Source organism: Anticarsia gemmatalis, chromosome 4 (genome assembly GCF_050436995.1).
Source record: "Anticarsia gemmatalis isolate Benzon Research Colony breed Stoneville strain chromosome 4, ilAntGemm2 primary, whole genome shotgun sequence".
In the NCBI taxonomy this organism is placed as follows: Eukaryota; Metazoa; Arthropoda; class Insecta; order Lepidoptera; family Erebidae; genus Anticarsia; species Anticarsia gemmatalis.
Genome location: NC_134748.1, coordinates 13,759,563 through 13,783,234, shown reverse-complemented (window position 1 = coordinate 13,783,234; position 23,672 = coordinate 13,759,563). Strand labels below are relative to the sequence as shown.

Below are 23,672 nucleotides of genomic sequence, written 5' to 3'. Positions count from 1 at the left end.
GGTTCGATTAATTATGACATTGATAAAAACGATTATTGTTATTGATTATGCGAAAACTTAGAAAGAATCGATTTGAATTCGAAATTATTTAATTATACTCTTTAAATAAGGTAGATTAAATTCCATTTTCACTATACAGTAGGACAATTTGATAGCTACAGTAAGTCAATATATGAAAAAATCAAACAAAGTAAACCTAATCATTATTATGCACTTTACATTAAGAGACCTAAGGTATACCAATCTTATTAAACACCGATCGGTTGACAGACACTTTGATTAACATAATCAAACTTAACACTGAATGTCCTTCCCCCATTGCCATAAAATAAAATAATCCAAAAATACACTGGAAATGAAACAAAAAGTGCCAAGTTCAATGAACTGCGGCGATTAAGTTGCAATCAAGTTTAGCCGTCAATGTTGAGTATAAAGTGAGAATGTTACGATGAGCCGATTTTTAAAGGCTTGTGAAGATTGTCAATTGCGATTGATAGTTCTTTTTGATGCCGTTAGATTGATGCAAATTCTTTTGACACGATTTATTGTGGTTGAAGAGTTCTAGCAATTATTGTTGTTTAATATTATTATGTCAAACATTGAAGCGAGTTCTTTATAAGTGATTGTGATTCAGCTGGTTTTGTGCATAAGGGTTGTTTAACATTATTATACTATTTTTTGCTTAATCATTAAAACGTCTGTCTGTTTAATAGACATTTTATTATGTGTGAGTCTGCGACCATGCTGTGGATAATTTCAAAATACTGCCAACCTTTAAATGTTAGAAATGAGTTATAATAATATTTTTATTTTTAATGAATTTAACAGAGGTTAAATAATAACAGTATTAATTAACACATTTTGAGCAGTGCTCTAAGAAAGATTACCAAGACTTTGTCAAGGGCCAAAGTCTAGTATAAAAAGTTGAATATCCATTAAAGTTCCGTTCTTTTTTTAGATTCAAGAAATATTACTACATAATACTGTCAATCTTTTAATTTGCAAATGACCAGCTTAAAAACTTATCATAAGAATATAATTTATGTTCAAAATAATGTTGTATTAAGGCTGTACGCCATAGGGGTCGAATAAATATGGTGGTTTATTGAGGTCCTGTATGATGATGATGAGATGAGAAGAAGTGGATCATATTATGTATAATTTATTGTTAAGAAGGGCAGGTAAAGGGTTGTTTTGGCTGATATTGGGGTTTGTTAATACATAGTTTTGTTATCTTCGCTTTAAGTCCTGGTCCGAAATCAACATGTTATAGATATCTATGTTAAATATTAGCGGCTTACAATAAACGTATCTATTTACCTAAGCCGGTTTTTTTGATATAAAATAATGTATCTTTCAAATGGAAGACTTCTTTAAAATTCCATACATACTTCCGGCGAACATTTCATAAACTTTCAAAAACAAATTCAAATAAATCTCTCTTTGTCTCATTTTATACTTATTAGTCTGATGTATGTAGGTAGGTACAAGTTCTATGCGTTGTGTATCTTATTTAAATTAGGCCGACGTAGGTTATTGTTGTATAATTAGTTATCTCATTATTCAGTAGCCCTGAACATAGGCATCTTTCATTGTCTGGTAGAGTGAGTTAACCTCCAAAACTGGCCACCCATCTAGGGCTAACCTCGCAAGAGATTGCTTTACTGATTCGGTTTGAATGCCTGAATATTATCTAGTTATTATAATTTTACTTTAAGATTTAGAAATCAATATTTCATATCCGTTATCCCACGCGTCCCAAACTGGTCGCAAGTTTAACAGGTTCCGCCGACAGATGGCGTTAACGTTTGTAACTCAAAATATTTTGATTTACGACTAATAAAACGCATATTTATGTTTCTATTTGGACATGGTCGTAATTTTTATGGTTTATGAAATTATGACTGTTTGATAAATATTTAAATATGTGAACTATGTACCTACCTTGATTTGTTGATAAGTTTGTTTGTATTTTTTTGTGTTAGTAGTTGCCTAGTCTAGTACAGCTGGTGTTCGCGGCTCTCTCCCCTTTGAATGTCTTAGGGGTGCTTCAAGCTTCAATCTCCATTCATACAAATTGGTACAGCGATTACAAACGGACCGACTTTCGCTTTTATAATATAATTACGTGTATGAGTAAGAATAAAAGAGTACATATTCCATTTTTTGGTATGTTAAGCCGCGGTTATAAAAATAGTTAAAATGGCTTAAAATTTAAAAATTGTCTTTTAACTAAATCTTTGATGTCTTTAAACGTTTATTAGAACTGTGGTGATTTACTTTTATAACTAACAAGTTATTTTTAGCGCCATTTAATTAAATATTTTACTTTCAAACAGGTTGCCTTCATATCTTATTAACTGATCTTAAAACCAGTTTGTATCAACTCTTTAACATAAAAACCGACTTAATCATACATTTCATACAAATAAAATAATACTAAAACATTCATACTTAAGAATAAAAACAAAAAGAAAAATATATAAAAAAAATCTTGATAATTTTCGCACTCAATGCGTTAAGTTCATCAGTATTTAAAAAAGTTAAAAAAAAAACCGTTTATTATAACAACATTTTTGCTTAATAAACGAACTTTAACGCAAATAAAATTATATTGACGGAAAAAAATCGCATTTTTACGATTGTGATCGTAAAATGACGCGTGTTTCGGGTTATTATTGAAATTTTATTGTTTTGAACGATTTTGGTACTTATTAATATGGGAATAAGAGTGTGTTTGTGTATGGTGTTATGTAGAAAGTAGTCGGTAATGTAATGTGGTAACATAATGGAATTATGAGATTTTTATGTTTTACGTTTAAAGGTGAGCTCACATTAGAACAATTTGGTTACGGTTCGACGAATCTTTGACAATCAGTTCGATGAAACACTTTTACATTAAGCTTTTGTTACTTAAGAAAATGTCACTTTATTTTATTTCTTTACATACTTTATACTAATTAAAGAAAGTACTCATTGACTTGGTACTTAAAATGTCAATGCATAAAGGAGATCGGCAGATTTCGTACAGCTTAAAGTTTGTGTTGTTTCGTAACAGAATTTGTACCACTTATTAAGGGGACTAAGTCACTTATTTTTATCTGGGAGTATTATTTTTAGAAGTCCGGATTAATAAGAAAGTATTTGTTTATTTAAATAATAATTTTTGGTCCATGGCTTATATTTGTTGACAACTAAAGAAAAAGAAAATCTCATGAGACGTCACTTTTCGTCTGACGTCTACGCATCCGCCAATTTGCTGTTGTTTTGAATTGTGGTTTTGACAGCATCTGAGCAATTTAGCGAACTATCGGGGCTTCTAAAAATGGACATAACTTTTACCTCCCAACTTTTAAAAATATAAGAATTTTAAAATAAGCTTGTCTATCATATTTCTACCAATTAAAACAAAAAGTAAACCTAAACATGACATTTTATAAGCTGTACGAATTCTTCATATAAACCTGCCGTTCGCCTTTACAAATTGTTTCTTCACGTCTTTAATTATATTTCGTTCAAAATCATTCTTAGATACTTGAAATGTAGTTAAAACAAAGCCGATTTTGTGCAATTTCGTACATAAAAAGGTGAAGGTAATTTTTTTACCAAATAAAAAGTTATTTGTATTAATTGCAATCAACATACTTATTAATACCTACTTAGTTATTAAGCAAAAAAAAAATACATCTCTAAAACACGTTTTCGTTCATAAAATTCGAGTTAATTCAGATGTTTAGTGGCTGTAACAACAGGGTGGATGCTCTAATGTATACAAAGGTTCAGAGTTGAAAGAGAGAATGTGAAAAGTTTATATTTTATTATCGTAATGTAGCGGTTAATGAATGTTCACAATATATTGATGTAGAATGGACGCAATGGCTTTTGTTTGACGCTGTTTGATGATAATGTATGAATATGATGAAAAAGTTGGATAATAAATCAATAATTTTGATAAATTAAAAGAAATGCTAGTTTTCCCAACTCGCACTTGGAAAAGCGTTATGGATTCAAGGCCTTACCCTCGCTTGTTCGGGAGCGGACCCTTACTCAACAGTGGTATAACGGTGAGGTTAAAATTAAAAAAAAAAAATTAAGTTCAAAATTTTGTATTTATCTAAAAAATATTAGGGATTTTTTTTCAAATTTATACTCATAATGTACCTAATTTTACTTATAATAATAAAAAAAGTAGTTAGACACAATTAGTAACGATAACTTAAACAACTTCTAAATCTTAACCAAACTCCAACACAAAATCAACAAAAAAATATTCTCAGAAAAAAAGAACAAAAAAAAAAATCATTTCATAAAATAAAAAACTAATTATTTTGAATAAAGAACATAAGTAGCGTAGGTACAATCGTAACGAAAGTGAGTTAGCACGGGTAAAAAGGTAAAAAGGCGGTGCGGTGCGGTGGGCGGGGGGCGGGGCCTAGTCGCCGCCCGCGTGCGAGCGAGACAGCAACACTGCACGCGCGCCCGTCTGCACGGTGCAAGGTCACGTCACACAACCAACACTTTTTGCAATGTTTTGACATGTACATTTTTTCCTTTGAGCTTCTTTTCGAAGGTTTCTGATGCAGTTTTTTGATGTTTCTTTCGTAAAAATGGTGTTATTGAGACTTTTGGAGTGTTTTCTAAGGTTTTGGAGAAACTAAACTTCGCAAATTTTGTTAAAAGTCTGATAAAACAGATAAAATGTTATCCAAAAATACAAAAACTACTGCATCTAGCTTGTCCCTTTTCCAAAATGCACCGGTTGATTGAGAAATACAACTTTTAAAACTTTGAAACAACTAAACTTAACCCGCAACGAAACAATAATTAAAATACTCCCTGCAATAAATCCCAACAATATCTGTATTTAAATTCGCGAATCAATCATAATAAGAATGCAATGCAAAAAAGCAGTTGCATGTTATCACGGGCGGACGTTTGATTGAGTGCGCTAGTTCGGTATTGGTCCGCGCGGCGCTGGTGTCGCCGGCGAGCGGGCCGCGCGTCATTCCGGCCGCGGCTCGCGACGCAACCGCATCGCGACCCGCGCTCGCTGTCGCACGCGTCCCGCGTAAACACGCCACGAACCACGCGCTCAAACCTAATGACATGTTCACGTGTTGTGCCAAATATTGTGACCAGTTTAACTTAGTGCCAGTTATTTGAGTGAAGTGAACACCTACGTAACAGTAATCGTATTTGCTCCGCCGATTACTTACACCGTCGCACCACATCTGTTCAAATACGGTTGATTTGTTTAAGTTTATTGATGGATTGGAAAGAGGTTCAACGGCCGTACATGGTGTTTGATGTGCTGAGGAATTCGTTTCACGTATTTCGAAAACAAATACAAGTTTAGAAAACAATGGTTGTATGAGAGGCTCTCGAGTGGCATTGCTTGCTTAGGTGTTCTCTGTGACAGGTGGAGCGGTGTTCTCATTGTCTGTCAAATAAGAATATTCATTGGAAAACGAAGGTGAGCATACTTTGAGTGTACGTGTCAAACCAACCACTAACACTCGATGTTTGGAAATTTTATCGCTTTTCTAACCACATTTCTTGCATTTAAAACGCATTTCTTTGAATTAAATGTGTACAGTAACGTGTAGTTAGATGTAATAAATAGTTTAACATAGTACTGTTAAGTTTCACAATGCGTGGTGGGCTCTGAAAACTTTGTGACGGCCGCTGAATTCAGTGAGGATGCGGCGACGGCCGGCGACGGTACTGTGCCGGGCGTTTGCTGATAAAATACATTGAAATGTAGCAAAAACTACATGAAAACATGAAAAACTTTATGAAAACCACTTTTTTATTGAGGATATATATTTTTTCTATACTGTTATTGTAATAAAATTGTTTGTACTATAGTTTTGGATGAGTTGTAGAGCAAAGAAGTCGCAATCAAACTATGAAGCTAACTAATTTGCGCATTTTGTTGCATCATATAAAAAAAAAATCAATTCCAGATATCAAACAAAATGTAATCAATGAGAAAATTAGTACCTGACTAATTAATTAACAGACTTTTGCAGACCGAATCAAAAATTTCATTAAAAATGAGCTCTACCAACAACATGGCGAGAGAAAATAATCAATACCACTCATGATGACTTCTAATAATCATTTAAACAGCATATTTTACTTTGACTATTTATTTATCTTTAACAAGAATTTTGCGCTTATTTCGGGAAAAGATTTTTACTCCACGAGACTTTAACTTTTATGTAAAAAAAAGTCCCTGAAAAAATTCTATACAGGTGCATACAATTATTTCTAATAATTGCAAGTAAGGTGAAGTCAAACAGCCTCACTGCTACATTCCTCAACAATTGACCCCCGGTTTCTGAGTACATTTAGCGGTAGTTTATCTATTCAATAGCATATTTTTCATATAACTTTTAACGCTATTGAATAGATAAACTATCGCTAAATGTACCTTAGAAACCGAGGGTTAATACTAGTTAATTATAATAGTACAACAAAACCACAAAGGGAACGTCCAATATTTTTGCATCCACCATTCTGAGGCAGCCATCTTTATTTTTGTAAAGCAATGCACACAGTCGTCATTTTAAATAGTCGAGTAGCGCGCGCCCCGAGCGTCTGCAGCGAGTCTATGCCGGGAGTGAGAGGGGCGAGGGGGGCGCGGCAAGGGGGGCGGGGCGTTGGAAAGGGACGCCAAATCATAAACATTGTGTACATAAAGACGTTTTGGAAAACGCAATATGCCTATTGCCGAATACTGAGAGTCTGAGAGTGACTTGCAATGCAAGAATTTTTGACAATTTTTTCTGTGATTTATTATGTTTATGATATTTTTTTTTCTTGGTTAATTAATTTATTTGATTATTGAGATGCATTTTTCCTGTATTTTTTTTATCTATTTTGGTAAATCATTTTTTTTCATGTTTGTGAAAAAAATATTTAGGTTATTTAATACATAATTTAAATAAAGCGTTTGTTATTAATTGAACATGTATTTATACACATTATTTATTATATTTTAGGCTATTTTAATCGTTTTTATGAAAGATGATAGACTAAACTTTTCTACTGTACAACAAGCTTTAGGCTTTCATCACGATATTTAATATAATAATGTTATGATTATTAATATAAAACCTATCGTAATACGAATATTAATACTCAGTAAAAACTCAATAAAATAATACAACTTTAAAAAACCTTTGTTAAGAGAATTAAGACCACTTCTGGCTTTTTGTTTCAGCGTTTCCGAATCGTCGATATTTTTAATTTATTATACCTAATTACAATTAATATAATAAAAGTATGACGTAAAGAATAGTAAACTAACCGGAATGTTGTATGACATTTATCTATAAATATTAAACTGAACTTAAACAAAAAATAATCTATACTAATATAATAAAGCTGAAGAGTTTGTTTGTTTGTTTGTTTGTTTGTTTGAACGCGCTAATCTCAGGAACTACTGGTCCGATTTGAAAAATTCTTTCAGTGTTAGATAGCCCATTTATTGAGGAAGGCTATAGGCTATATAACATCACGCTACGGTCATTAGGAGCGGAGTAAAAACGAAAAATGTTACAAAAACGGGGAAAATTTTGACCCGTTCTCTTAGGTGACGCAAGCGAAGTTGCGCGGGTCAGCTAGTAAATAATATGTGCAAAAGATTCAGTCGTTAAGTTTCTCTCTTAAGATCACTAATAAATAATTTGATATAACCAACCGGTGAGCGCAATTGAAACAAAACCAATCATTTATTCATTTAGGTCAAATATTGACACTTATGATAGTCGTTACAATTACTGAATCTACCACTAACTCGGAAAGGCTTTAACTTCCTTCAAAAAGAACTGAAGGGTCTAGAATTGCCGGCTTTCGAGCCGAACCCAGGACCTTATGATCAGCAGTCGGATGCATTAGCGACCGCTCCACAAAGGCAGTCAATTTATTTATTTATTGTGGTACTAGAAACAAAGTATATGATGAATTGATGATTTATCATCACCAAAATCAGTCAAGCCTCTCTTCCAAACTATGTTGGAGTCGGCTTCCAGTCTCACCGATGCAACTGAAGTATTTTACATGGAGCGACTGCCTATCTGACCTCCACAACCCAGTTACCTGGGTTATAACACGATACCCTTCGGTAAGACTGGTTGTCAGACTTTCAAGCTTCTGACTCGTAACTGCCAAAGATCTTTGAAAATAACAGCCGCGAGACATAATATGATATATACATATTTAGTACAAAATACACCTGCCTAATTGAACATAATATTATGACTTTTACAACTGGAATGCATGCTTATTGGCCATTACAGCAAGCCACCGCATAGGTGCTTACATCTATAATTACTTTTATTAATACAATAATTACAATTTTTACAAAAGGTTATTTGTAAAAATGAACAAACGTAATGCTGTTGAAAAATGGCGTGTAATTAAATTATTATAAAATAATTTATCTTTTATAATTATATTTTTATAATATTTATTGTTATGTGTATCCTTTATAATAATTTGATCTTAAGTACAATTAGTATTAGTAGATATTAAGTGGTAAGTATTTGTAAGTAGCGTTCGTTAGTCTCTGCCTACTCGAAAAAGACGTTGTTTTAATGAATTTATGTATGTAGCAGATATAACATTTATATGAGTATTTGAAGCTATGTGTAAAATAGTTTTTAAAGGAAATCATAACACTTGACAAGGTATTGGACCCAAAGTTATCCCGCTCTAAATCTGAAGTAAGTCCCGTAGTCTGCAGTAGCATAGAAATCAGTTTATTTAGCTCATTAATACTGTGCTTAGAAAACTGTGACAGAATAAATATTATGATGCTAAGGAAATATATTAAAAAAAAATCTTTGTTGTTCTATGATATTTGCTTCTAAATGAATTTAAAAAATATTTACTGAAATATTTATAAAGCGGAATCTATTTCCTTACTTTACGATATTAAAAGGTGTCGAAATCTAAATATCTATAAATGCAAACATCATAGCAGTAAAATTTTCTATAATACAAACCGACTTCAAATTAGAAAATATTTATCTAAAACTTTATAAATATTCAATTAAAACGCAGTCACTGATTGATGTCGCTTGAGTTTGAAATATTGTTATAAAATATAATTAATAATAGTAAATAGTGCATAATCCATAATTTATTATTAAATAACATATTTTAACTTCAATGACGATTGTCAATGAGTGATTGAAAAGTATTTCAATGCAATAGAAAAATATTAAGAGAAAGGAGTTACTGTGTTTCTGTCGTTTATATTAACTTCTATGATTTCTAGGTGTTAGTTACTTGTGGTTGAGGTACTCTTAAGTATTAATTATTTAATATAATTAAAAATTTAATACTGAAGAGTATATTTTATACTATTAATAATTTAAGTAGGTGTTAAATCAAAATTGGAATGATTATAAGTCGGTAAAAAATCCAATCTAGTCTACAGCATTGTTTTTTTTGTTCAACATATTGCACGGTTAGTTATAATCAATATGTTTTATTAAATTATATATGTTTTCTTAATAGTTATTACTAAAAAATCAGACATTAAATACAAAATTATCAATTTGATTTTTTGTTTTAGTGCACCAACCAACTTTAAAACATAAATCGACGAATAAATCACAAAAACTATCACCAAATGTCTACAAAAATGCATTTTTACTAAAAATTAAATTGATTACAACGAAATCGAATTCTTGAATACTTACTTTAAAAAACTGAGTTAATATTAAACAATTTGAAGCGGACATGTTGGTTACGACAAGTTAAATTTATCGACAACATGTGACGCGACAGCTGTTAGATATTCCATAACTTGACTTGTTTATAACCATACTATATTTTATATATTATTATATTTATACCCATTTTCGGATTCAATTATAATAATAATATTTCCACGTTATTCATATTTATAATCCGTTAATGGAATGGGAAATGAGTTTCAGTTTTGTTTTTGTTATTCAAAATTAAGTCGGTTCATACTTTTTACCGATTTCCAAAAGGAAGAGATACCTTATTCAGATGATTATTTTTTTATAGGTTTAGGTTATATTAGTATCTTAAAAAAATATATTTACAAATCGCAAATTGTTTGATCTTTTTTAATGCAATTAAACTGTTTTTGTTTTACTTAAAGCAATCCTACTTAGATTACCAGTTATTCAATCATCAACTATATAATAAAACACATAAACTTTATTTTCATCCCTTATTAATACTCACTGAAATGTCTTAATATCACATATTATAGATGTTATAAAAATACCCCACCTTTTAGTTCAAAACATGAACAATTATTTATGCTATCACGATAGCTAAACAAGCGTTTGTTTTGAGAATTGGCTTTGGCATGGGCTGTCCCCGTAATAGCTTATGAAAAAAATATTTTTACCATCATTTCATCATAGACTTGGATACTAGAACCAACATAAATAGCTAATCAAATTAGTTTTCTGACTATTCTATCAAAGAGAGAATACAAGGCAGTTTCCTCCTCATGCTATTAAACAGAGAAAAGTAAATCATCTTAAACCAATTAAATACCCCAATAAGTCCATCTATAGTCAATCAAACGGTAGACGACTTCAAGTTTTTGAGTTCAAAAGTATCATTCAAGATAACATCCACATATTAGGAATGATGTCTTTTTTAGTGGCAAATTAGTCATAATTAAAGAGGCGTATCTACCACTTTAGATTATTTGCATACACAACGGAATACTATTGGCCTGACGACTTGAAACATTTTAGACAAAATAATAAAAAATGTAAATTTGCCTAGGTGTCGCCACAAAACAAATATTCAAACATCCGTCTACAGTCGATGCGTGACTGATTTAATGACAGACTAGCAATTAGCTGGCAAGATGGCCGCCTGCGGCCGCGCACCCAATGTCAATAACGTCATAAATCATCCGCCATATTTATTTCGAATGGTTAAGTAATATTTATTTTTATTCGCGTTATTGGTACTAGTTTCTTAAACTAGTCTCATTATTCACGTATCGATGTGTCATTAAAAATTGAGTTTTTTGTTGTTCAGCCATTAAAATTCACGGCGGCTCAGTCTATCAGCTTTAGTGATGTTGTATTATTCATAAATAACACAAACAGTCCCACGGTCCAATCAAATGTAACAGACACACAGTTTTTATGTTTCCCGATATGATTATTACCATCGATACGACGAGCATCGCTACCCCAATAATTTATATTACGTTATTTATATTATTTTTATGACATCCATCTACTAAAAAAGTGATTGAAATAAGATTCTTTATTAATAATTAGTTTTGTTGCTAAGCTTTTACTAATTCTATATTATTACCGAACGATCGCGATATACATAAATGTTGACAGTTACGTGGACGTAACATAAATTCATTTGATGGTTATTATACTAATGATAAATTAAAATAATTTTATGTCGCATTAACTAATTTACATTTCTTTAAATCTCGATTGATTGGAAATTCTATGCTACCATTTATAGATACAGATTTTTTTATCATAAAATTTTGAATTTTATTTGCAGATAAATGTTGTCGTTTTGTTTTTTAAATGACAGTTAACCCTTAAATGCGAAAAGTCAATCAAGCCATCGATCACCTGCGGCTTGAGGTCAAGCCACGGGACTTAACTCATTTGACATTTAAAAACGTGGGTACTGCTCGTATCCTGCCGACACTCTTTTTGTGAATGCCCAAAAATGTCCGTGAGACATCTATTAACATAAATACGACATTAAACTGGAGTTAATTGACACATTTCACGATTTATAAGATAAGTTACCTAGATGTGGAATCACTAGGAATTTTAGTAGAAGCTATAAATAAACCCGGTTTTTTTCTAATAGCCCCTGTCGAATGTTAGGTAAGGACTCCGGTAGTGTAAGTTGCTATAATGCAGGGGTTCCCAACCTTTTTCTAGTCCGGGACCACTTTTATTATTATTCTTGTTAGCAGGAACCACTATGTAAGTATATTTAAAACTAGCTGACCCGCGTAACTTCGCTAGCGTCACATAAGAAAGAATTGGTGAATTTTTTGCCCGTTTTTGTAACATATTTTTACTAGTACTCTGCTCCTATTGGTCGTAGCGTGATGATATATAGCCTATAGCCTTCCTCAATAAATGGGCTATCTAACACTGAAGAATTTTTCAAATCGGACAACTGCGTTTTGTATGTAGTGTAATAATCATCCTGATAATTTAACATTTTAAAATTCGTGGACCACACTTTGACTTCCGCGGACCATATTTTGCCTCCCGAGGCCCACTGGTGGTCCGCGGGCCAATGGTTGGGGACCACTGCTATAATGGACATCGTGACCAGGCTCGAAGGAAGCCGATGCATGCTGCAACATGCCATACTCACCACACTGACAGTTTTATTTAGACATTCTAATGCTACTTTATGTGGTCACATGGACGATAGAATAAATTTCGAAGTTTATTAACACCTAATTAAAATAGGAGTAGAGTGTGGCTCTTGAAAGTAGATTGATGGTACAGGATTTTGAATGTTTATTTCGTTTTAACTTTCTTCAGTTCTCTCGACATTTTAATATGTAACAGGATACGGGAATTACCGCGAACACGCATTTTACCTTAAAATGCCTAACGTTTCGGCGCAGGTTGCACTCGCCGTGGTCGCAGGCTGAAAAACTCTAAAAAAAAAACTCGACATTATGTTCGTTTGTTAATTGAAAACTTGATCATTCTATAATTTATTATTGTACTTGTTATGACATGTATATCAAAGAATAATTTTATATCATAAAATAGCAATAAAAAGGCAGCGTATTTTTACCCTTAATATAATATTTTTATACTAGTTCCATCGTTTATTACGCAAAAGAGAAAAGTGCATTGTAAAATATAAGACAAATAACCAACATAAGTACATATATCTAGAGCTAATACTACCGTCTATAAAACACATCAAACATACATACATAGAAGTAAAACAAAAGAATCCACAGAATGATCTCAGAACATTTTCACAGCTCAAATTTCTACAAGCGATGACAGATCATGAGTGACATGAGAAAATCTGAACGATACAGATAAACACACAATGAAACTAAATAGAAACAATACGGGAACAACATTGAAAATTATCACTTTAGCCCGACAACTTAGTAGAGAATTGGAATGCCCGATTCATCTTAAGTAAATAAAATAAATAAATATCATTGGACAACACACACGGTCATCTGATTCCAAAATATGCAGAGCTTGTACTATGGTCACCAACTAAGTGATAAACATACTTATATACTTCTAAATACATACTTATATGTAGATAAATTGACAACCAGGCTCAGAACAGATACTCGTGATCATCACACAAATAAAAATACTTGTCCCGGGTGGGATTCGAACCCACCACACACGGCGAGGTGACCACTTTAACCACTGCGCCAAACGTGCAGTTGATGAGATATACTGGCAGTCGTCCACTGTAAATTATTCATCTATTAATTTATTATTATTATTCTAAGTAAAAATTAACCTACATTGCTGGAATAAAATAGCATTTAATAATTGAGTAATTTACAAGTTAATTGTTACTTCTGAGATTATTCTAACAAATTAGATTTCAATTTAAAATATTGGTCAAAGACTAGACTATAGATATTATGGTGTATTGAGGTTAAAAATATGTCAATTCGCGAATGTTATTTTGATAACTAGAGATTTCGTAGTGTTCAGCATTCTGTAAATGACATGAGAGAAAAAAAAAGATAATTTAATAGTAGAAGTTAATAAACTTACAGAATAGCAAGGGCAAGTTAAACTGAAATGAGGTTTTTTAAAATTCACAAGCAGCGGTTAAGGTTGTCGCCACGCGTCGTGGGTTGAGTCGTGGGTTCAATTCCCACACTGAGCAATTATTTGTGCGATCCACAATTAATAGTTGTTTTGGGTCTGGTTGTACTTTGTGTCCGTTTTTGTTAATGTCCCCACCACACAAGAGCAAGTACGGGAGTTGTCTTTTTTTAACGTAACGAAAACTGTAAAACACAGAAAATATTAACAAAAACACAATAAAACTATAACCGTATCATCTGCCTGTCATAAACGGATGTCATCATAAGTCAATGGAAGGATATTGTATACTTAATGAGGAATAATTAATAGCTCAGCGGACGGGTTAACTGTCGGTCCTACAATGTAGTGGCCCTATTATTGTATTATGTTGCTGACCTATTAATGGACTGTGATGATAGGGTGGTTTTGTACCAATAGGTTTGACCACCAGCTCCTTGTAGCACTTTACCGGTTCTTGAACGAAAGAGTACCTTTAGACGGTCAGTTTTTATAGTGGTGGTTCTGTGGTCTTTCGGGTTTATTTTCCAGACAGATTTGGCTGCTGGTAGTCATTATTTATTAACCAATGTATTGTTAATTTTGTCAAATACTTTAAAATGTCTTCAAATTTGGCTTAATAACTGTTATCTGCAGAAGTTATCTCGACAAAACTGGCGCTAAATTGGCCACAAACCCCACGAAAAACTTCAAAGAATAATCAAGATATTCTTTACAGATACATAAGTAAAGATAAAGACTGAATCATGTCATCCGCCAGGTGTTAAGTTTCATATCAGCTTCGAAACGTCCAAACAAAATGTTCTAATATTTGTAAAAACGTATTAATCTTTCACACATCAAGGCTGAATCCGGGCCGGCTTTGATCAACCATCATTGGCGCCAATCATCGCATCTAACACATCTATGATATTACACAATCGGAACAAAAAAAACTTCAAATCAACGCGAACAGGAACTAAGGAAAAAAGTTACAATGTGGCAACACCGCGATTGTTGGCGCGTAAAAAAACATGGCGGCAAATTTGCATCCGCGCTCATCAGAGGCATCATACACACAAAATTGTTCCTTAACCACCAAACTTAAGACACTGAAGCTCATCTCGTGATTAGTAAAGATATTTTTGTAATACGACTTTGATCTCGATGGCTCGTAAATTCGTTCAATAATGTTTGTTGAATCGGATCATCTGTTTAAGAATGGCAAGTAAATGTTTGTTTTCTATCATCCGCCAGCCAAATGTTGTTCGATTTTGCTAGTTAGCGTTGTTTTGACAGTCTCAATCGTTGCGAGCCGGTAATAATACTGTCTGCACTTCATTCACGTTGTGTGGGCTTACCAATGCATACACAGAATTTTTGTGTATCAATTTAATTTTTGATCATCGTATCATGTCAGATTTCCGACTATTTTCGTTCGATTATTTATTTTATTACGAAATTCTGATTGTGATATGCAATTGAATGTTTGATATGATATATCGGTTGTTGGGAATGAAATGAATGAAAGAATGAATGAATCTGTTTTTGGATGAAGGCGAAATTAATTAGGTGATTGTAATTTTTCAACGGTTTGGGTTTTTTATTGGTAGTATGGTACTAATCAAGAATTGAATACACATACTCCTAATTTTATTGAACTAGTTTTTTGTATTTTATTCTGGACTACTTTATTTTTAAATTTACATTTCATTTGTTAAATAGCATCGTTTATATAAACATTAAGATAAAGTATAATAAAGTTAGTAAGTAAATTGAACTTTATATAAAAAAGACATTTATTTTCAGGGATAGGTGTTAAAATACATCAGCTTATGTTTTGATTTCAGGTCTTTAATAAAAAAAAAAACAAAATCAACTCCCTGCTTTAACTCTGCAAATACAATTGACAATTAAATTAACGAAATTTAAATATCGCTATGGATAGAAATCCCTCAACTTTACATCTATACTATATTAAATAGAACATATTTAATACCTATGTATGTATTTCTCACTGAACACGTGACCAGCCACAATGTTAGGGGCTGCAATATCATTACCTCAGTCTGACTGACAGATACTTGATTGCAATATGACATTACTTGTATGAACCTTGTATGATGCTTGTATGATATTAAGACAAACATTGTCTAATCGTTTCTTAGTTATATTTGATATCAATGTAATAGATATTTTTTGTAGGTTTAGAAAACGGCTCTATTTTAAAAATATACTTAGGTAAAGTAATAGTTAAGTTTGTCGTTGCTTTTTCTTGAGAGCTTTTCCTAAGCTTCAGTTATTTTGCGACTATCATACTTCCTACTCTACTTATTTCAGAAATGCGAAAGGTTGTTAAGATGTATGCGGTTAATATTGCGCAAATATGATTTGATGAATTTTGATAAAATTTTGCAAACATAAAAGTTATTACAACACATACGACACTTTTAACTAAAGGAATCTTTCCACGCAGACAAAACCACGAATGGCAGTTAGCTTGAAATAGTTGTGAAAAAATGTATAACAAGTATTTTTAATATTTTTTTCTTCGTTCGTCAACCTAGCGTCAAAGTTGTCGAAGCTCAAAGAACTTTAACATGACCTAACTGTAACCCTAATTGACAAGAACCGGGACATTTACAACGGAATTTAACGTCAAAGGTTGTTTTACCAATTGATCGGTAACCGACCAGTAAACGCAAGTAACTGTACAAAAAAAGGAAAATATACTAAAAGTTGACAGTTCTTTAGTTTACAGACAGTATAGGTAAATTTAGGTAGTTCTAGCTCGATCCTATCATTGTTGAAAACACTGTTTTTGGGTACTTTAATTTTAAATACTGCTCCACTAATGTTTAAAGGATGTGATAGTTCTACGCTGTGTTTTAGGAATTTTAACTTTAAAAACTGTCCCAATGTTTTAGGGATGTAATAGTTCTATGATTTAATTATTACCTGAACTTTAATTACAATTACTTTTGACAAAAGTCAACTACAAGAAGTTAAAGAACACCTGTGTTTTTGTATTAATTAGTAACAAAACTTGGTTCCTAATATAACATTAAGTAAAACATATTTCGATACACCCTTCAATCCAAACAATTTTAATTTTTCCTTCGTACGCCGGAGTTTTCAGCTTGGCAAGGCGTAGGTTCGCTCTCGGGACTAAATCAATATGATATGACAGTTACGGTCAATTTATGGCCCTCAGTTAATTACAAACGGGTGCGGGCGCCCCCGGGGCGAGGGGGGGTGAGAGGGGGTGGCGAGGGGGAGAAGGGGTGCCACGTCTAATGACTTGTAAAGATGCTGTTGCGATGTTATTGAGTATGGATGTGTGATTGTTTTAATGTATGAGTTGTGTAGAAGAATATACTTACAGGTGTATTTTTTACATTTTATTAACAGTGACTGCTAAATGTTTTAAGTATTTGCATTTCACGTTCAGGCAAAGGTTTAATACTTTGATTAGACTTTTTAACGTTTTGTGTGTTTTAAAAGTAATTGTTACTTTCTTAACAGTGAAAGAAAACATGGTGATGTAATGCATGCGTGTGAGTTATTTAAACAGTTTTTCTAGGAATGCTTAGTGTTTAATCCGGACTTAGTCGGCGTGGAAAACTAAGGAATTGGCTCCTCCTTTTAATACACTTCTGGCTACATTAATGATTCATAGATCACATATGTGTGCCCTTATGCGACATAATTGCATTGTATTAACTGTCTCGTGCACTCCGATGAATTCCTAAAGTTCAAGCTATCCTAATATGAAACTTCATCGAGGTCTTATGTTGTTCCTGCATAACAGGTATCACAAACCTGCATCCTTAGATCAGTCAGGAAGAGATAACCCTATCACTATTAAGAGTATCATAGAAATCTCTTTCAAATTTTCTCAAACGACATTGGCGCCTTTTCATCAACAGACATACAAACATTAATTAATTGAAAAAAACTGTCTGACCCATATTTTTTTGCTTCAAATCGATCTATTCGTATCTCTCGATCGTCGATCCAGATCGCTCAATGCCAGACGCGACGTGTGATTGACGGATTGACGGACAGACAAGCTGATTGGATATAATTACGATGCATATTTTGTTAATAAACAATTGTCTGGGTACTTGCTGACACCTTCACCCTTAGTACTATAGTAATAAAGTCCAAAATTGCTTGTGTCAAGTGCTGTTTTATATTTGTATTGGTGGTTAGAAATTACAGGCATGACGGTAGGTCTGTTTTGTGATGGTGACCGAACAAGATCCTTCGTTGTGGTTAAATGTACATGATTATTACTAGTGCTTTGTTTGATTGTTTGAATTTTGTTTTGATTTTGATGATTCTTTGTTGATTGTTCCGGTTTTCGATTGCTGAGTTATGTTTGTCATGATATTTAGGTAGATTAGTGGGAGTTTTTTTGATAAGAAACTGCTTTTGGTTGATTAACATTCGTACTTCTAATCATACATGCCCATAGTATATGAATGCTGGTTGGATAAAAAAAACAAGTAACTAACACAATTATACTATGTTTTAAAACGTATGAGCCTTTCATTTAATTTCATAAATATATTTATTGAAAGTAGATTTAAGGAGCTTTTGATTTCGCGATTACTAATATTTCAGAGCGTTCAAAAAATTTCGTTTAGCATGAATAAAAATATACCCTAAATACGCCAATTTTATTTCTGCACATTCCAACCTAAAAACAAATCATCAAAAATACTCAAACCACCTTTTAAACTCACAAAAATCATTCACTCAAAGTTCAAACTCTCTCAAATAAATAAATATAAATAAAGCTATATAAATTCAGGAATATTTGCGTTAGTGCTACTTGACTGCATTCAGGAACTGATGGATGTAGAGAATGATTGACATGATGAACGCAGGTCGATGTGAATGGTCAAATAAATAGCGATATAGATACTGCTTGTAAGTGGACTAGAATTATTGGGAATTATTTTTGTGATAACTTTTTAGGGTTGATCGTTTTGAACTAAGTATTGTTAGAGGACTTTGATATTGTATTCGATTTATCAATTATAATTATTGGCCCATTACCCACTGCTAGACGTAAGTGTCTCAATCAGTTTTAGTCCGATTTTTGCTTTCATTACCTGCTTTCACCTTTTATAGGTAAGTATTTGATATGAAATTGATATTTCAATTTCATACATATTATTTCTTAAAGATGTTTTGCGAATAAGAATAAAAAATAAAAAAACACTGTCCCTATCCCACTGTTGGCCGAGGCTGGACGATTACAGAACTGTTTAACAGAAATGCAATTAAAATTATTTTATAAATAATTTAATAATAATATTAAAATTATTTTATAAATAATTTTAATATTATAATTTTAATATTATAATTTTAATATTATAATTTTAAAAATATTTAAAAAAGTCAAATTGCAGATAATGCCACTACATTCCCAACTCACACTTGACAGTTATCTAATTCAAGACCACCGCGAAACCTACCACATTTAAAACATAATTAATTAATTACTACTAGGAACTTCTTACTAACCGTGTCAGTTCGTTTATCCGTTATCACATCGAAAACGGCTGACCTTTATTAGTTATTCTGCTATTTACATACAGATGCCACCGTACTAGTTGTTTTACTTAAAATTTATTAAGAAATGTATTAGTTTTATTTTATACAAAAATGTATTTTATTTCTATGTAAGTAAAGATTATTTTTTAATGACAAATATCTTCTTTCATCTTTACCCTTTTGATTTCTAAGAATTCTTGTTAAAGGGTATGTTTTTTCAGTTTGTATTTCTTTTTGTCATTATTAATCTGATATCAATAATATTTCTTAGAAGTACCGAGCACGCGTATAAGACTATACATAGAAATTAATTAACAGAATTATCTTGACCCTATAAATAAGGTTTTATGGTTTATGTCAGAAAAGTACAAATTTCTAGAAAAAAATCCTTAGCATGACTAGTCCGACCTGGGAATTGAACCAAAGACCATGAAATCGGCAACATCTTTCGCTATATAGGCACACTTTTAACTTTTAGGATCAGCAACACCATTTTCAGAATCAAAATAGAGCTTAAACTCTAATAATTATATGCCTCATATTTTTAACCGACTTCAAAAAAGGAAGAGGTTTTCAATTTTTCAAATCTTACAACAATATCTAATAACAGTATCTATAAAAAAAATTTCATACATTTTTACTACAAAGTTCCAATACCTGAAATAATTGGTTTGAATTATCAAACAAACATTAATTGTTAGTTTTCAACATAATTCTAATAGAATAATTATATGCAGTTAGTTGTATGAATGTATTCGCACTATAGTTTATCTAATTGCTGGTCTAATGAATGACAGTTATAATATACGATTTAAAGTGATTTAGTAGTTTAATGTCATTTACATTACAATGAAAATTCTCGGGTTCTTTTACCTGTGTCCAACAGAAGTTGGGAATCATAAAGGTAATAGGAAAACATCGTGATGAAACATGCCTAAAATTTGTTGGACACATTTCTTAAGGGCATGCAACTAAGTTCCCAACCGTCCCTGTTGGGAACTTAGTTGGTCAACGTGGTAGACTCAAGGGCCTTACTCCTCACTCGTTTGGGAGGAGGCCCTTGCCCAGCAGCAAGACAGTAATGGGTTAAAATAGCTTAAAAATGGGTTAAAATGATTGTAAGAGTAATTTGGAAGTCATGAAACGTGGTCATTATTGTAATCTAGTTAGCAAATGCACAGCTATTCTTAAAAACACAAAATCATACATAATGTTGAAGTTTTACAAAACTAAATCACAATAAAATCCAAAAACTAATTTGAAATATACAAAACGACTAACACCCGACTCAAAATCGTATCATCTAAAATCGAGTATTCGATATTGTTTTATTGTTTATCGAGTATCGAGTCTCGTAATTGCATTGTTAACCTTTATCGACATGCAAATAATGAGTAGTGCTCACCGCATGCTAATGTGAGTCGAGTATGCGGCATGCGAGCATGTGAATAAAACTGTTGCGATCAAATTATGAAGCTTGAACAGCTGTTGCTAATTGGATAAGATTATTGCCATTTTAGGAATCAGCTGTTTTGAAAAAGTTATTTCAATAATTTCTGGAATAATTTTCAGAAAATTTAAATTAATTTTGGTTTATTTTTACGTTCAAATTGATATTATTACGATTTATGATACATTATTTAATCACTCTTTTGGCGATTGAAAAGAGTGGCCGTCTTGCTAGCTCTTGTCATAAGGCTCTACCCCCTTTTCGAGCTATGGATTCAGTAATTGTAACAACTATCATATGTGTCAATATTTGCCCTAAATGTGTGATTTTAATTTGAATGTTCTTGCGAAATTTTGTTATATTTGTTTGATATAAAAACTTTTGCTTTTGGTAAATTCTGGACCTGATAAGCAAATACAGGCAAATTGATATAGATGCGTATATCCATTCATTTGCCATTTATTATACGATACATTTATGGAGTTGGAAAAACCCTTCGTAGGTGCCTGGTTACTACCACAAAAAGGTAGATGAAGGCTTCTCGTTCAGAGTCTTTGACCTTATACAGATAGATCTCACACATTCAATAAATAAAATTAAATATAGTTATTAACTTTCCTATTTGAGCAAATATAAAATGTTATATAGTATAGTTAAATATCTATAAAGTTACCTTTTACAGAAAACAGCTAATAAAAAAGATATTATATTAATTAAACAGAACCATAATAGAAAAAAGAAATATATATTTACTTAATATAGTAATACGCGTATCGATGTCGTCGATAAATAATATTTAATGATAACAGTTGTTGGTGTTGTCGTGTTGTTGCGAATGTATCTATAGCAAAGGTATACATCACTAGACTTTATTATATGTAATCAATTTTATTGACGCACTTGAAGAGGACTGGTCTTATCTTGCCGTCGATAGAAGGGATTTGGAAGGGAAGGGGAGGCCTTTGCCCAGCAGTGGGACACTCAAACTAAGCTAAGGGAAAAAAAATATAACAATAGTGTAGTGGATGTATTTTTATTGATTTAGTTTTGAATCATGTCATCTTCAGTAAGTTTTCTTAAGGGTTGTAAAGTTGGTTAGAATTATTTGTGCAACTACAAATATTTTAAAACCCATTACTGTCCGACTGCTACCACCAATAACCTTTCAATTGTAGACATGCAATCCAAATGGCTCACTATTAAACTAGATATTTAGTTCATAAGAAAAAGTAATGTGATCCAATTGTATTATTAGAGTAACACGTAAGAAACAAACAGAACCAAAATGGTATCTTTAGAGCGAGTATTCGGTAAAAACAGTTTGATACATTTTTCAGGCTCTTGTTAGCACATGAATACGAACTTCAAAAGGCATATCTTCCTAACGTTTCGTCTGCGATCAGCATAAAAACCAGTTATCATCAAATCGTTGTGAATCGCAACGATATATCATAGTGTGGGGACGCATTAATCGCTGCTCGACGTCCAACAGGTTGACGGAAACGCCTGACCTCGGTCTCGCCTTGTCTAGTGATGGGACACGCTGTTGTTGCACTCAACACAACTGTTGTTGGTGATGTTCGAATGCCATTTGAATTTGCAGATTTGAATTTTCGTAAGAGGCTGTCTGTGGTTTGTGCTGTGTTTTAGGAATAGATTTGCGTGTTTGATAAATCTTAAATCTATGTCTTGAAATCTATTGGTGTGATTTGTTTGCAGGAAATGTTGGGCTACAATTGACCTTAGTAGGTACTTTATATCTATCTTATCTATACGCAAATTAAAGTCCCGTGTGTAAATATAATATAAATAGCATCTTTCATTCTTATAAACCAATGTCGTCGTACCATACCATGGTATTTCTGATAAGTAATTATAAGACGCTAAAATTGACCTTAACGTTGCTTAATAGACACTTTAGATCACCTGTTAAGAATATTTAGCTAGAATATAAGCTAGACTTTTACGAACAAAAACGTATCAACTTTATAAATATAGTATACTTAATTACAATGCGAATAACATAATTCCTGGAAACAATAATAATATCTCACAAGGCAAAGAAGTGCACGTCGCGTGGACTAAATGTCACAATTACATTTCATATGCGTTCACACAAATCAATCAACTTCCAACAACTCCCAACAACTTTGTATGAAATACACGCAACTACTAATATGGTTGACCTTTTGTTAAAAAGTAAAAGTAGTGACGGTGAAATGTTTTTTTTGTTTTATGAGCCTTACTAGTTAGCCGGCGCGGTTTTGCTCGTTTACAAAATTTCATATCCATCCATATGTGAGACAGTTTTAGCTCACCTTTTGCAAAAAATATCAAAAGATATAAGTCTAGCCTATCTTTGAATTCCGTTTTTTAACTATCCTTATGCAAGATTTCATCAAAATCGGTTCAGTTGTTTAGTCAAGAATAGGTAACAGACAGCAAGACGGATTTTTCGTCTGTATAGTATATTATTAGTATGCATGGTGGCCTCTAATAGACTTTTTCCAGTGTTTTCAAACCATGTAGTTTTTAATTACTTAACTAATAAATTAAGGTTAAAAATAAAGTTATTTATTGTTCAGTTGATATCTTCTTCGGTAATTTAAGCTACTGTCTTACGCTGCATGGGAATGAATAATGTCAGTGGTCATAGAGTAGGCTTAAATGTCAACTAGAACTAAAATAATTACATTTTGAAAGAAGAAAGTGAAATCTTTGAAATACTAGTTATAAAGGGCTTAAGAAAAGGCTTTAAGATGAGAAATAGGATAAAAAATAGTAATTAAAATAATTATTTTTGAATCCTAAAAATATTTTATGTCTTATAT

The 23,672-nt window shown here is 32.2% G+C and overlaps 1 protein-coding gene across 1 annotated transcript in view; it reads left to right on the top strand.

Annotated features, from left to right (window-relative positions):
* Positions 1–4,996: 4,996 nt before the first annotated feature.
* Positions 4,997–23,672, top strand: part of tio (zinc finger domain-containing protein tiptop) — a 314,099-nt gene continuing 295,423 nt past the window's right edge. Inside the window, exon 1 of the mRNA XM_076113889.1 lies at positions 4,997–5,473. The gene's annotated coding sequence lies outside the window, so the exon portion shown is untranslated. The remainder of the gene's footprint in view (positions 5,474–23,672) is intronic.